We start from the raw sequence: 15,971 nt of genomic DNA on the forward strand, positions 1-15,971 counted from the left end.
TTTTATGTTGGCTTCCAGTTATGTGCAAAAGCCATATTGCTTCACTCTGATCTTCTGTAGTATGCAGTCTGCAGATGAATAAAGATGTTCTTCGTGTTTCACTGTTGCAGTCATCACATTTGGGTTATCTGCTTGCAGTAGCCCTCAGTCGGCCTGATTAACAAAGTCTTGGCTCCTGTGTCGGTTGCTGTCTCATCTTCCATGACGTCAGGTAGTCAGGGGTATAAAGCATGCAGCCGATGCCATTTTACCAGTCTTTCTTGCTGTGCGGTGCCTGAAGCAGAAGCAGTTCGCAAGTGCCGGTCGGTTGACTCCTCAAATTTTCGTTTTCGAGTTTCAGAACCGAAGTCTTCAACTAAAACTAAGTACCCCATTGGGGAAACCTTTTCTTGCTCTAAACTGATGTCAGTAAAAGTCAATAATTGTATTTCTTGTGGAAAGCAAATACCTCATAAAGATTTTAATTCGTACTGTATTCCTTGCCTAGGCCCTGACCACGACGTACCTCGCTGTCGGTTTTGTGCCTTATTTAAACCACAATCTATTCATCGTCAGTCCATTTTTACTTCCTGACTGCCGACATTCCGAAAAACGCAAAGATAAAGACAGAGACAGGCCGCCAGTTCGCCGGTACTCAGTGAGGCGCTTTCACAGCCCCTGATACCCGCTACTTCAGATTCGCAGGCCTCTATTTAGACCCATTCGGAGTCCAGTATGCCGCTAGATGCTTCAGCTGTGGAACCTGCAGATGTCTCTACCTTGGATGGGTCCAGAGCCACTGTGCAGGCACCGGCTTCTGGGGGTGTATTCAGGCCTACTGACTTGCATATTAAACCGTCGCCATCTTCTTCTTCAAGGCCTAAAACTCGATCCATGCCTAGAAAACCGATGCCCAGACCGCATGGTCAGGCCTCTATGCCTAAAAAACTAATGATAAGAATGGCGGAAGACCTTATTACTTTAATCAGGGGAAGTCCACCTTTCCCCTCTGAGAGACTTAGGACTGAATTTGGTTATGATTCTTCTGATCAGGATTCTAAAATTTCTGTTTCTTCTGATGACCAGGATTTACCCTTGTCTGCCTATGAGGATTCTGATGCAGAGGACTCAATTCCCTCTGCTTCCCCTCCAGAGGATTTCTCTTTTGTTGAAATCTTGCATACTCTTAGGGAGCATTTCCACTTGGAAAGCCAGGATTACTCTGATTCTAAAAAGAGGCTTAGGGATTACTTACCCCTGCCCCAACACAGGCCTTTAGCTATCCCCCCTGTACTGGACATTGTTGTTGATGCCTTCATTGGAGTCTAGCTTGGCCTCTGACTCCTTACCTCCTGCTCCCAGAAAACCAGATAGATATTACAGGGTTCCTGACTCTCACAAGTTCCTTTTTTAAAAATCCTACTGTGGATCTTGCGACCATTTCACAGGGACCCAAGGGCATAAAGGCTACTACTGCCAAAAATCATACCCCCTCTGATAGAGATTCCAGGGCGCTGGATAGATGGCTAAGAAGGGATACACTTTGGCAACCTTGGCCATTAGGCCCTTAAATTGCCAGTTTCATATGTTAAAAGTATCAGCAGCATATTATTAGATTGCTTAAACAGAAAATGATGTTGATTCCTGATTGTGCTGAAAATAAGGATTTACAGTATTTAATGCATTCTGCTGAACAAGTTGGAAAGCATACTTTGCAATGTGGTTTTGATTCACTAGAGGCATCTTGCAGGGCTGCTGTTACTGGGTCTGTACTTAGAAGGCATGCTTTGCTTAAGGAGCAATCTTTGCCAGATCATGTTCAAGCTAAATTGTTGGATGCTCACTTAAACCAGGACCGCCTGTTTAGGACCGCCTGTTTGGCAGCAAAGCAGAAGTAGTACTTAAAAAGATGGAGGAAAAGGCTAAATCCATGCAAACTGTTAAAGATTCCCTGCAAGTACAGCCTCCAAGATTTTAGTAGGCATTGTACCTCTAAGCATTGGTCCTTTCCTGCCTCTTCCAGACCTTCTCAGTCTAAACCCAGACTCAGCAGAACACTCAGACTTCAGTCCCAAGGTACGCACAGGACTAAAGCAGTGGGGGGCTCCCACTTCCAAAGCAGGGAGTAGTAAGACCCCCCCCCTCCATGGTAAACTGTCTCAATGAGTTAACCTTAAAACTTCCAAGCCCTTCTCAACTGACTGCTCCTTTAGGGGGAAAGATTGCTCTGCAGGCAAAAAACTGGGAACTCATTACCCAGGACAAATGGGTTTTAAATATATTTTCCCAGGGATACAGAATCCAGTTCCACACTTTAATAACCCCAAATGGTTGTCCAGTTATACCCCTAAATCAGTGGGCAGAAGCTCAAAAGCAAGTTCTCTCTCAAGTATAAGGGCTATTCAGACTGTCCCAGAAGAGGAAAGGGGGGGGCAAGGTTTCTACTCCAGACTTTTTCTAGTGCCCAGAAAAGACTACTGCTGGCATCCTGTCCTGGATCTCTCTATCCTAAACACTTCTTTGGTGATCCCAGAATTCCAGATGCTAACTTTTCACCAGTTGCTTCCTATGCTAGACAAGGATGCCTGGTTGGCAACACTGGATATAAAGGAAGCTTACCTGCACATCCCAATCAGGGAATCTTGCAGAAGATACCTACGCTTCAAAGCAGGCTTCATGCATTATCAGTTCTCTGCACCGCCCTTTGGCTTATCTACTGCGCCCAGGGTATTCACAAAGTGCCTAGCTCCAATCATTGCATTTTGCAGGCAAAGAAATATTCAAATATACTCATACCTGGACGATTGTCTAATTCAGACAGAAAGCCAGGGCATACTATTGAATCATCTGACGTTTATACAAAAAGTGCTAACTTCCCTGGGGTACACCATAAATGAAAATAAATCACATCTGGTACCCTGCTAGCAAATTGTATTCCTGGGAGCAAGCTTGAACACAACTTCCCAGAAGGCTTCCCTCACGCTAGAGAAACAAGTTCATTGGACAGCTTACTTCAAACTTATGGCCTCAAAGACCCTGCTATCTGCAAGGCAAATACTGCAAGCCTTGGGGTTCATGGCCTCCTGCATTCTTCTAATTCCATATGCTAGACTGCATATGAGGAAACTACAATGGTATCTAAAAAGCCTATGGTGTCAACATTCTCAGGATCTAGAATCGATGATTCCTATCATACCTTGTCTACGGATAGAGTTCCTTTGGTGGGCAGAGGCCTGCGACCACAACAAGGGACTGCCATTCACTCTACCCCCTGCCGCCCAAACCCTAACAACGGATGCATCAGACTATGCATGGGGGGCTCACTTGGCAGGGCAGTGCACTCAGGGCAAATGGGACCCAACTCAAATGCACCTGCATATCAATCAAAAATAAATTTTTGCTGTTACAGTATGCTCTGACAGCCTTCAAGGACCACATTCTTCCAGGACAATTATTGGTAAAGATGGACAACACCACTGTTATGTGGTACATAAACAAGAAGGGGGGAACCCACTCTTACCCTCACTGCAGGCTAGCTATGTCTCTGTGGAACACAGCCCCTGAGCAACCAAGTGCACCTACAGGCTCAATTCCTGCCAGGAAAGCTAAATACACTGGCAGATGACCTAAGCAGAAATCTCATAGACGCACACGAGTGGAGACTGGAACCAAAGATATTCAACATGTTGATAAACAAATGGGGGAGCCCAGAGATAGACCTGTTTGCCTCCTCCCAGAATTATAAATTGGACAAATTCTGCACAAGGACTCCCCACAAACAAGCTTGGAAAGTGGATGCCATGTCCTTCACCTGGAAAAACTATCAGTTTATGCCTTTCCCCCTCTGCCTCTCCTCCCCAAGGTACTACTAAAGATCAAACAGGACAAACCAAGGACAATACTGATTGCACCAGACTGGCCACACCAACACTGGTACCCCCTCTTGTGCAGTGTGTCACTGCTGGCACCATGGCACCTGCATCAGACCCCTGCTCTACTGTCTCAGCAGGAGGGCCAGATTCTGAACCCCACAGCTTCAAACCCTGAACTTGGCAGCCTGGCTAATTACTTGATCTCCCCATTCCCATCCCTCAGTAAGCAAGTGATGGATGTCATTCTGGAGGCAAGGAGGCCTATTACTAGAAAATCCTATGCTGATAAATGGAAAATATTCTGTTCCTGGAGCCAGACTCATGGGATGGGCACAGCAGCGCCCAGTTTACCTCAGATTCTTGAATACTTAACTGAGATGTTTCAAAAGGGCTTTTCTTTTGCCTCCATCAAAATTCATGCCTCAGCCATTTCAACTCATTACAATACAGAACCCACCCCTCTTCTCTCATCCACTGCTGAAGCAATTCCTCAGAGGGGCCAAAAAACATAAGACCACTCAGGAGAGCCCTTACTCCAGCTTGGGACCTTAACTTTGTATTAAAAAACAGCTTCCCTTTTAGCCATCACTTCAGCAAGAAGGGTGTCTGAATTTCAGGCCCTCGTGGCTGTGGAGCCTTTCATCATCTTTCATGCAGACAGGGTGTCCCTCAGGACCAATCCCTCCTTCATGCCCAAGGTGGTATCCAGTGTGGCCCTTAATTAGTCCATTCATTTGCCAACTTTCTTTTCTAATCCACAGAACAAAGGGGAACGAATACTGCACCCCTTGGACGTGCATAGACGATTTAGATTTTACTTGGACAGGACTAAACCTCAAAGGAAATCTGAACAGCTCCTGGTTGCTTTTGCTGCAGGAGCAGAGGGAAAAGCTTATTTCAAAGCAAACCATTTCGAAGTGGATTGGCCATTGCATTCATTTCTGCTATAAGCACCATGGAAAACCTACCCCACAGAGGATAAGACCACATTCAACCAGGGCTGTATCTACCTCTACAGCCTTTCTCAGAGGTGAGCCTACCAGAGACATCCTAGAAGCTTCTACCTGGATTTCAGTACATACCTTTGCCAAGCATTACCACTTGCCTTTTTTTTCTAAATCCAGAGCTGGCTTTGCCACTGCAACCCTGCAGGGCCTTATAGCTGGTCCTAATGCTATCTAATTGCCTCCTCCCATCCTTAGCTTTGGGAATCTACCCAAATGTGATGACTGCAACAGTGAAACACGAAGAACATAGTACAGTTGTGTACACTTACATAAATGTAGATGTTCAAGTCTATTCACTTTTGCAGTCCTGGTTACCCTCTATTGTCTGTACTTCTGTTCTTGTTTACTATGCTTAAAGCTTTCTGATGTATTTGTGTTTTGTTGGAGGTGTAACCTTGTATATAATTGCTTCACATTATGGGGGCACCTGACATCTGGGACAAGAAAAACTGATATGACGTTGGCTGCATGCTTTATAACCCTGACTACCTGACGTCATGGAAAATGAGACGGCAACTGACACAGGACCCAAGACTTTGTTAATCAGGCCTACTGAGGGCTACTGCAAACAGATAACCCAAATATGATGACTGCAACAGTGAATACACTCTAACATCTACATTAATGGTAAGTGTACACAACTGTACTTTTTCAATAGATCTTCCAATATAAATAAGCATGAGCTGTTCATCATAAATCACTGCTGCAGTAGCCTTAGCTATATGGGTTATATCCCAACAAGGATATAATGGTCAGGTAGTCTTCCAGAACTTTTCATTACCCCCCCTAACCCACACAAACGTGCACACATCCAGGCTGCTGTATTCAGTATTACTTCAGTATTTTCCTGTCACCCTTGAAAGTGGTCCTCCTGGCTTCAGGGGATCTATGGTCAGCTCTGGTCTTCCATTTCTGGTTAGATAATTCCTTTTTCGGGAATTCCATCCACACATTTTCCTTTTCTGATAAATAACTGTACCACACCTCTTTAAAAATACTGGCAATTTAATTGTGTTTACCCTTTTGTTGGAGCTTTTCTCCCCGGGCCCAAGCTGAAAAAGGGCTTTTCAGCTTAGTCGGACAATCCCAGTCAACAAATATTAAATAAAACAAATAAATAATAAAAATAAATACAATTTTGCTAAAATGTTTCATTTGACAAGTTATTTTTAGCAGGGATGGTCTCTTCTTAATTGGGACACTAATTTGTCGAAAACTGTGCTGCTGCTGTACTGTTTTCTGATTTTTATTGGTGCTTGTGTTTTTAGGGGGACATGTGGTACTTGTGTAGAATTCAGTGACAATTTACAATCTCCTTCCAGTAGCTTTAACCAGGGGTTCAGGCTTCATTTTTGGCTTGGACATGGATCAGCTTTCTGTTTCCGTGGTACCTGCTCCCTCTGCTGCAAAGAAGACAGAACTCTCTAAGGAGCCCTTGCAAACACAGTGGGTTCAGTTAGTGCCACTGCCACTGATGGGTGACTCTGTAGTCTCCATTTGCTTTTACTTAGACCATTCACCTTTTTCTCTGGATCCCTGTAGTGTAGTCCCTTCAGCCACTATGGACCAGGGGTTATCCACATCCTCTGTGGCTATTCAGGCTTCCTTAGTGGGCATGGGAGTTTTAGCAGGGTGCAGAGACCTGTTCCCTGGTTTAAGTTATTCTTGAACCAGTCCCCTTCTAGGGATGTCCCTTGAAAAAAGAAACAAAAAGTAAAATATTTATTTTCTTCAAATTGTCTTTCTGTTGATAGGGGAGAGTTTTATTCCCCCATTTGGCGTAAGGTGTATTGCAGGCTTTAAAACCTGTAAAGTATGATTGGAATGTTGTGGAAGAAATATGTAATTTTCCGAAGTTTCTACGGATTCCTTGTTAGATGAACAGGAGTGGGATAGCGCATCTGCTTGAATCCCTGATTCTGATTTAGAGAAAAGTGTTTCCTCAGAATATCGCTTAGAGAAATTGTCCTTCTGCAACACATCCAGAAGGAATAATTTATTTTGGTGGGAACTAGTTGTTCCTGCATCTTTAAAAAATATTATGAGATGTTACAAGTGGCTGTACTACTGCCAGCTCATATTCCATCTCTGATGCCAGCCTTGGAAAATGTTTTTCATTTTTCTTGCAGCATGCTTGATAGTCAACTTTCATCCCTGAAAAAAGGCAGACTAGCTTTATAAGGTTTGTCAGTTTTACTAATATTATTTTCTCATCCCAAGTCAGACCCCACAGCTATTTCTTTTTCTAATCCAGCTGCTAACAAAAATCTTGTGAATGCTAATCTTTTTTCTTTAGACAAGGATGGAAAAGCTTTGAAAGATGTGGGAAGAGAATTTAATCCTCCAACCTTAGTTTTCAGAATTCAAGTATATGGCACATTTGAATACATGTTGGGTTATTTTGATAACATTTGGGACATTTATGCTACTGTTTTATTTTCAGTAGGTAGGTCTTCTCTGAATTCTCTTCTTTTTCACAGGTAACTAAGTATTCCTTTAAGAGAGTATAGGATTGTGATGACTCAAGGGCAGCAGTTACTGTATTGTGATGAGGCGTTTTGCTTGGGTGCATAATCAGAAGTTTTCTGAAGTTATTAAATCTGAAACATTAAATTCTCCTGTGAATAGAAAGATTTTGTTTGGTTCAACTACCTAGACAATTTGAAGAAAGAGGGAAATTATTTAATGTGGAATCAATAAGAATGCTCATCATATTGATCACTGCTGCAGTAGCCTTAGCTTATATGTGTTGTAGCCTGCATAAAAATAACAGCTGGCCAGCTTCCAAAACTTCAGGGCACTTTCCATAAACCCAAAGTATCAGGCAGTTCAAGCTGAGCTAACTAAAAGACAAGTTTGGGCATCAAGCCCTTTAGAGCTGTACTGCCACTGAAGGTTATGCTCCTCTGAGACGTTTGAGGATCAGTGGTCATCTTGTGCTGTCCCTTTGCTGGCTAGATAAGTTCATTTTGGGGACAGGACCTCCATTTAATAATTTAGTGTATTAATGATGCTTTCCTCTTCAGGGAAAGTTACTTTAAAGCTAGGAGTTTGTGTTTTAACAGACTGCTACAAGACTGGACTGTACTTTTAAATGGGAGCTCTCTTTTTTTCTTGGCAGTTTAAAAATTTGTTTAAAGTAACTGAAAACCATTTTTTCTGTGGAGAAATTTTGTTTTACTTTTTGGGGCTGGTAAAGTGTTTTAAAGTACTTGTTACTGTGTTTTGTCTGTGAAAAAAGTGACTTAAGACATTTTGTTTTTACCATCATTTCCTGCTTGTTTTCCCCAGGAAACCATTTTCAGCTTGATCATGGAATAGTCCTTTTTCCAGCCACAGAAAGAAAAACTTGAGTGAACAGTTAATGTTATGTAGTCCTATCTCGCCTACATTCTTACCCGTGGGTTCGGAGCCGAATATCGGCTCCGACACGGCCGATTATACTAGCTCGAAGTCTTTCATTGGCTGGGCTAAGCAGGTATCCCATGGTGCACTGCTCCATATCCCCAGATCTCGTTTGCCGCTCGTGTAGCTCGGATGTGGCCTCGCTTGGCTGTGGCTAAGTACCCTCTTTCTTCTTTCTTGTCAGAAAAGTTTGATATATAACAAAAAGCTATTTTCATAGCTACTTGCCTATTGTTCATTGTCTGGATAGCATTTTGTTTTTGTTGTGGTATCCCTCTTACTGTTCCTCAGGCTAGGCCCGTTTCAGTTAGAGGGCCTAGTTCTCCTCTGTGCCTGTGTGTCAGTTAGGTCTTGGCTAGTCCTTGTCTGGTATTGCCTCTAGTGATCTATTAGGAGTGTGATTGTTTGTGCTCCCTCTTCCTGTCCCTTGGCTAGGTCCGTTTGAGTTAGAGGGCCTAGTTCCCTTCTGTACCCTTTATGTCAGATTAGGTCCAAACCCCTTGGATTAGAGGTTTGGCTCCCCTGCCTTGTGGTTACTGTCTCTTGTGGTGTGTGCTGAGTTTTGTGCTGTGCTTATCACTGTTGGTTTTGGTCCTGTAAGGTCGTTTCCGCCTTTTTGAGTGGACGCCTGTGTTAAGACTTGGTTGTGCGTTGTCTATTGCTGATATGTCTAAGGATACCAAGGAGCGCAAACCCTCTGGGTTTAAAAAGTGCTCAAAATGTGGGTATAAAATGTCCATCACCGATGGACATTCCCTTTGTGTCTGCTGCTTAGGAGCCATCCATCTGCAGGAGTCATGCACTTTTTGCCACGCGTTTAGCCCAAGAGCTCTCCAAGAGAGAAAGAATAAGCTAATCTTAAGGGGACTGTTAAAACCCTCCTTTGAAGAGGCTTTGGATTCGACTTCTAGCAGTAAATCTAAATCTGGTAAGTCTAGAAAGAGATCTTCGGCTCCATCATCTTCATCGGAGCCTCTGGAGAAAGTATCTAGAACTGCATCGACCTCCTCGGCTCCACTGCTCTCGGGGCCGCAGGACGGTTCGATATTAACGGATCCAGCGTCTGCTCCGATTGTACTGGAACCCTCTAGGAGCCGATTGCCCAGTCTCAAGCCAGCTTCTCCTGGAAGGAGATCGCAATCTCCATCCCTGTCCTCCAAATCCTCCAGGACCCTTTCGGATGTGGATGTGGATAGGGTGGTTCAGAAGCTCCTCCAGTCACCAGTTTTGGCGAAGTTATTTTTGGCTCCGACCCAGTCGGCTCTGGAGCCCGTCCCGGTTCTGTATTCAATCATTCCTCCGAGCACATCTGTGTCTTCAGAGCTGGAGTGTTCGACGCCACGTGATGTTTCCAGACCGGCTCCGATGCCCCATTTGGCTTCATCGGTACCGGCTCCGACCCAGTCGGCTCCGTCCTCGGGATTCTTCGGTCGGTCCTGAGGTGGACATCTCTGGCCTTACTTCGGCTCCAAGCCTCCCTCTTGGTGCATCGGCTCAGGGAACTCAGACCCCTGTCATGGTCTCGGAGACTGGTCACTCCTCTGATTCCGGGGGGCCGGCCTTCGAGGCTATGCGGACCGCGCTGGCCAGATCGTCAGCTACATCAGGCGGGTCGATCGCTCTGTCCCCCACCACAGCCCTCCAAAGCCCCCTCCGAGGAGGAGTCAATATTCCTTAAGGCTTTCGGTGCTCAACCCTCCACCTCCTGGGTGACTCCACCCTTCGAGCTCCTTGACCTCATTTGTCGAAGGGTGTGGGAGAACCCCGATTCTGTGTAGCCCGTGCCTAGGTGCCCCAACAAGTTCATTTCTGCCCCCCCCAAGGCAAGGAGTTTCTGTCAAAAGGAGTCCCTGTAAATGCCATGGTGGTGGCAGCGGCAGCCACCCAGAAAGAAGTAGCAGAGTCTTCTTTGTCCGTCCATCCTCCTAATAAGGAGTCTAGAACCATGAATCAGTACGGGAAGCATACCCTCTTGTCAGCAACCTTCACCTTACGATCACTGAACTACTTGTCTCACTTAACTCGGCTCCAGAGAGATCTTCTCAAAAGTTAGGAGATACTCTTGCGGGTAACGTACCAGAGGCGGTATCTCAGACGGTTAATGCCCAGGTCTCTACCCTCAACTCCATTGTGAACTCCTCAATGCGGCTCATTTCGTATGCTGCCGAGGGAGTGAGTAGGGCAGTAAGCTCAGGATTTGCCCTTAGAAGGCAAGCCTGGCTGCGTCTGTGTCACTTTGCAGAGGCCTTCAAGTCTTCCTTCAGTGACGCCCCCTTTGATGGTTCCTCCTTGTTTGGGACCAAAGTGAAAGACACCCTCACCAGGTGCGAGCAAGAGGGAAAGACCCTGTCTGCCGTAGGGGTCAGTTTTTCCCTTCCTTCTAGGCCTTATCCCAAGGCCCAGCAGGGGGGGGAGATGTGGTTCAAGAAATCAGAGGTTTTTCCCTACCGCACAAGGTGACTCCCCCTCCAGAGGCAGGGAAGTGGGGGTTTTCAGGGAGACGTCGCCCCAGAGGCAGAGGGGGCCCCCGCAATTTGGGAGACCGCGAATCCTTTCGTGGCTCTCCATACTCTCATTCCTGATGGTGTGCCCGACTGTGCTTATCCGGAGCCAGTCAGGGGTTGAATTTCATTATATCCGGAAGCCTGGGAAAGCATTACCCAGGACCGCTGGGTACTAAGGATGGTTTCCGAAGGTTATCTCATTCCATTCTCTTCAGAACCCCCTCCAGTCAGAAAAATCCCAGATGTACCACCCAGTCAAAGGGATCAGGCAGCCTTAGAGGTTTCACTGCTGCTAAGAAAAGGAGCCATTCAGCGCGTCCCCTCAGACCAAATCAGATTAGGGACTTACTCCAGATTCATTTTGGTGCCAAAAAGAACAGGGGACCTGAGACCCATTCTAGATCTCAGCCAACTGAACAATTATGTACACAAGTCCAAGTTCCGTATGGGCATGCTACAATCGATTCTCCCATTGTTGGGAGAGGAAGTCTGGATGTGCTCCATCGACCTCAAGAATGCTTATTACCATGTTAAGATGGACAGAGCATCCAGGAGTCACTTATGCTTCTGGCTGGGAGCTAGTCATTTCCAATTTCGAGCCCTGCCCTTTAGTCTCACCACAGCCTCCAGGGTGTTCACCAAGTGTATGGCAGTGGTGACGGCTCACTTGAGACGTCAGGGACTCCAGGTGTTTCCGTATCTGGACGACTGGCTCTTGACCGCTCCCACCAGGCATCTACTAGTTCAAACCAAGGACGCTACCATCAATCTATGTCACCAGTTAGGTATAACAATAAACTTGAAAAAATCTGCCTTATTGCCCTTACAGCGTGTCACCTTTATAGGAGTGGAATTAGACACCATTCAAATGAGAGCATTTTTACCGCAAGACAGGATCAGGACACTGCAACAACAGGTACACGTGCTGATGCCTCTCAGACAAGTGAAGGCAAGATGGGTTCTGCAGCTCCTAGGGACCATGGCAGCAACAATCATGTTGGTTCCCCTAGCGAGATTACACATGAGAATTCTCCAATGGTGCCTCTTTGTTCAATGGTCGTTCCAGAGACTCCCACTGACTCATCCTATCCTACTCACGGACAGATGCAAGCAGGACCTTGGTTGATGGCTGTGCACCAACAATTTGGAAGGGGGAAAGCCCTTCGTTCCAACAAGCCCGGTTGCCACGGTGACTACGGACACCTCCCAGATGGGGTGGGGGTGCGGGCATTATCTTGGCAGGACAGTCCAAGGCACGTGGCAAGAACATGAGATACATATGCATATAAATGTCCTGGAGATGAGACCGGTGCTTCTTGCGTTGCAGGCACTTCAGGATGCTCTCCCTGTAGGGACGATTGCGATACACTTAGACAACATGTCAGTAGTGTGGTATCTGAACAAGCAAGGGGGAACCAGGTCTTACCTCTGTGCAGAGAGGCCATGCGAGTGTGGCATTGGGCAGTAACTTCCTAACGGTTTCTGGTGGCAACGCACATTCCGGGGAAGTCCAACGTCATTGCGGACAGACTAAGCAGAGCTATTCTGATGCCTTATGAGTGGTCCCTGAATCGCCTCGTTGCAGAGCGAATCTTCAGCAGATGGGGTCAACCTTGCTGCGACCTTTTTGCCAGCCCCCTCAATGCAAAATGCAGCAACTACTTCACGCTGATCCCCCCACAAGGAGCCACCCAGGGATGCTCTGGTTCACGATTGGCCCTCCGGTCTGCTTTATGCTTTCCCTCCGTTTCCCTTGCTCTCAAAGATGATTCAGAAAGCGCAATCCTTGGGAAGCAGAATGATTCTGATTGCCCCACACTGGCCTCGCCAAGTCTGGTTCCCCTTCCTTCAGCTATTCTTCTTGGACTCTGGACCCTCAACCAGATTTACTGACACACATGTCGGGACAGTTCCACCCCTCCCTGATGACCCTCCGGTTGACAGCCTGGCTACTCCACTTCCATCGCTAGTCAGACTTCATAATTTTTCACCGGAAGTGGTTTATATATTATCGTCCTCTCATAAACCATCCACTAGAAAAATTTATTCCAGTAAATGGAAAAGGTTTTCTATTTGGGCACACACCAGGGGCATTGATCCTTACACAGCTCCAATAGCTTCAGTTCTGGAGTTTCTGTCTATGCTTTTCCATCAGGGATCCGCATCAGCCACCATCAAAGTTCAACTGGCGGCGATCACTACCTTCCATGTAGCGAACGAGCCTAGTATTATGGCTCATAGACTCTGCAAGGCATTCCTGAAAGGTACTCTATTATTACATCCACCGGTGTCCGAACCTGTCATGCCCTGGGACCTCAATTTTGTCCTGCAAGCCCTTACGTCACCACCCTTTGAGCCTGCAGCTACCTGCGATTTTAAATTCTTGACTTGGAAAACAACCTTCTTAATAGCGATTACTTCAGCGAGGAGAGTTTCAGAAATCCAAGCCCTCTCTATCAAACCCCTATATTTAATCTTCCATAAAGACAGGGTTGCTCTCAGACCAAACACCTCGTTCCTTCCTAAGGTGGCTTCCGTGTCTAACTTAAATCAATCTATTGAACTGCCTGTTTTCTTCCCCCACTTTTCCAACAAGGCAGAATTTAGATTTCACCAGTTGGATGTACATAGACAGTTACGCTTCTATCTACACCGAACAAAGACATCCAGGAGTCGGACCAACTTTTTGTTTCATTTTCCGATCGAATGGGTTCTCCGGTATCTAGGGTCACATTGTCTAGATGGATATCTAGCTGTATTTCTTTCATCTACCAAGCAGGAGGTAAAGATCTGCCATTTCCAGTCAAGGCTCATTCTACTCGGGCTGTGTCCACATCCACAGCCTATCAATCCAAGTTGTCAATGGATGATATATGTGCTGCAGCTACTTGGGCTTCTCCTCACATATTTGTTTCTCATTACAAATTGGACGTGGTCTCCAGGGGCAGGTCTTCTTTTGGCTCCACAGTTCTCAGGAGTATTTTCCTATGAGCTACCCAGGCTCTAGGTGCTAGGGACGCTGTCCCACAGGTAAGAATATAGGTGAGATAGGACTACATAACATCAAGAAGTTATGTACTCACCATAACGTTCGATGTATGTAGTCCATCTCGCCTCACATTCTTACTTACCCTCCCACCTTCCCCCCTGCCTGGAGGATTTGGAGATCAGTGTGTCATATGCAGAGTCCCCTTGTTTAGCTTATTCTTGCATGGTTGTAATGCGTGCATGGAGTATGAATGACTTTTGCAGCAAACTAGATCTGGGGATATGGAGCAGTGCACCATGGGATACCTGCTTACCCCAGCCAATGAAAGACTTCGAGATAGTATAATCGGCCGAGTCGGAGACGATATTCGGCTCTGAACCCACGGGTAAGAATGTGAGGCGAGATGGACTACATACATCGAACGTTATGGTGAGTACATAACTTCTTGTTGCCATCACAGTAGGCTAGCAATTTGCCTCAGTTGTAGTTGAGTGACTGCTGTGGCCATTATTTGTACCTCAAACCACTCCTCTTTTATCCCAAAAGTTTTATTCCTGTTACACTTACAGCCTCTATGGACCAGGGATTAGCCATGTCCTCTATGGCTGTTGAAGTTCCCTCAGTGGGCAAGTGAGAGCAAATCTTGTCAGCCCAGGAAGAGGGAACAGGGAAAGGTTCCCTGTTTTGTCAGAATATTGTGTCCATCCCTGGGGAAGCTGTTGCTGCCATTGATAACACTGTCTGGCCCATTTTGCCTGTCAAACAGAAAAGTAAATCTGAATTTACGCTGCCTCAAATTTCTCTAGCTAGGAGCTGTTTACTGGGTGTGGCTCGTTATTTTGTAAGTGAGTTTCTGGTAAAAGAAAGAGGGATACCCTCTTTTCTGAAGAGATTCAAGATTTTGAATCTGGACAGGAGGTTGAAGGGACAAACATGGGGTTTTCTTCTCCGATTTCTGATTCAGAGTCAGAGGAGAGCACAGTTTCTGACTTTCCCTGTGGGAAGTTCTCTTTCTCTTAGACTGTTTCTAGTGTGTGACTATGTTTTCAGTGGGAGAATACTGAAGTTTCTCAGTCTTTAAGAAAATACTGCAAGCTGTTACAGAAGGAATCCATTTCTGTCAGCTTTGGAGGATGGGTGTTACGGCCTGCACTTTTCCTGACAGTCAGCCAGGTGCCCCTATAAAGGCAGATAGGATGCATTAAGTTCCTCAGCCTTATAAGTTTTTATACACTCTTCCCAAACTTAATCCAGCAGCTATAGCTTTAGTTAATTCTTCTGCTGCTGAACACTTACTTAATTCCAATCCTACTATTTCTGATAAGGATGGAACGATTATTAGCAAGTATGTGAAAAAAAGTGTATGCTTCTACAACGTTGATGTTCAGAATTTTGAATTGTCAGACTTGTATGCTAAGATTTATTCCAAATCTAAAAGTATGAGGAATGTTTTATCTGCAGTTGTGTTTTTGAGCATAAATCTGCTTTAAATAAATTTCTTGTATTGGTCAAGTCACTACTCATTTTTGCTGTGTGCATATGACTCTGTTCATGCTTTTTCAAGGGTCTATGACCACTGGCACTGTGGTGTGCATGGTTCTGTCCTCAGAACCTCCCGGATGATATTAAAAATAAGATTTTAAATTATCCATTGGATAGAGATTTAGTTCTTGGCTCCTCTTCTACAGAAGTAATCACAATGTAGGATAAAATGAATATGCTGATACAGGGAGTCTCTTAAGATTTTTTTTTCATATCTCCCTTTCCAAATCTTCCAAGGGATTCTCTAACTCCACATCTAATTTTGGTAAGAAACAAAATAAACAGTCTTGGCAAACTACAGGTAAATAGACATTTAAGAAGAAATAGCAAGGGGGTTCCAAGAATAATTCTGGAAACTACCAAATCCATAGAAAATACACTTCCTCTCTGGCAGCCCCCTTTTTTCTTCCAGAAAGTCTGAATATCCACTTTTCTCTTTGGGACCAGATAGTCTCAAACAAATTGGATCTGCAGATTATTCATCAAGTTTTCAGGGGGGTAATTCCTTCTCTGCCTCCAGACCAGACTCTCTTGCTTCCACCTGTCCTTCACCACATGCAGTCCCAGACAGTGATATTACAAATTCCCTTTTCTTAGGTGGAAAAGATGTTTTATTCAATGATATTTTTAGTGCCAAAGAAAGGAAATGCTTGGAGACCAGTTCTGGATATTT

At 45.3% G+C, this 15,971-nt stretch overlaps 1 protein-coding gene across 1 annotated transcript in view; it reads left to right on the forward strand.

Moving 5' to 3' along the window:
* The window catches only part of TUBE1 (tubulin epsilon 1), a 623,636-nt gene that overhangs the window by 293,475 nt on the left and 314,190 nt on the right, over window positions 1-15,971 (forward strand). The gene's annotated exons all lie outside the window — the stretch shown is intronic.

This window comes from Protopterus annectens, chromosome 2.part0, assembly GCF_019279795.1.
Source record: "Protopterus annectens isolate FY-2018-M chromosome 2.part0, PAN1.0, whole genome shotgun sequence".
NCBI classification, from domain to species: Eukaryota; Metazoa; Chordata; order Ceratodontiformes; family Protopteridae; genus Protopterus; species Protopterus annectens.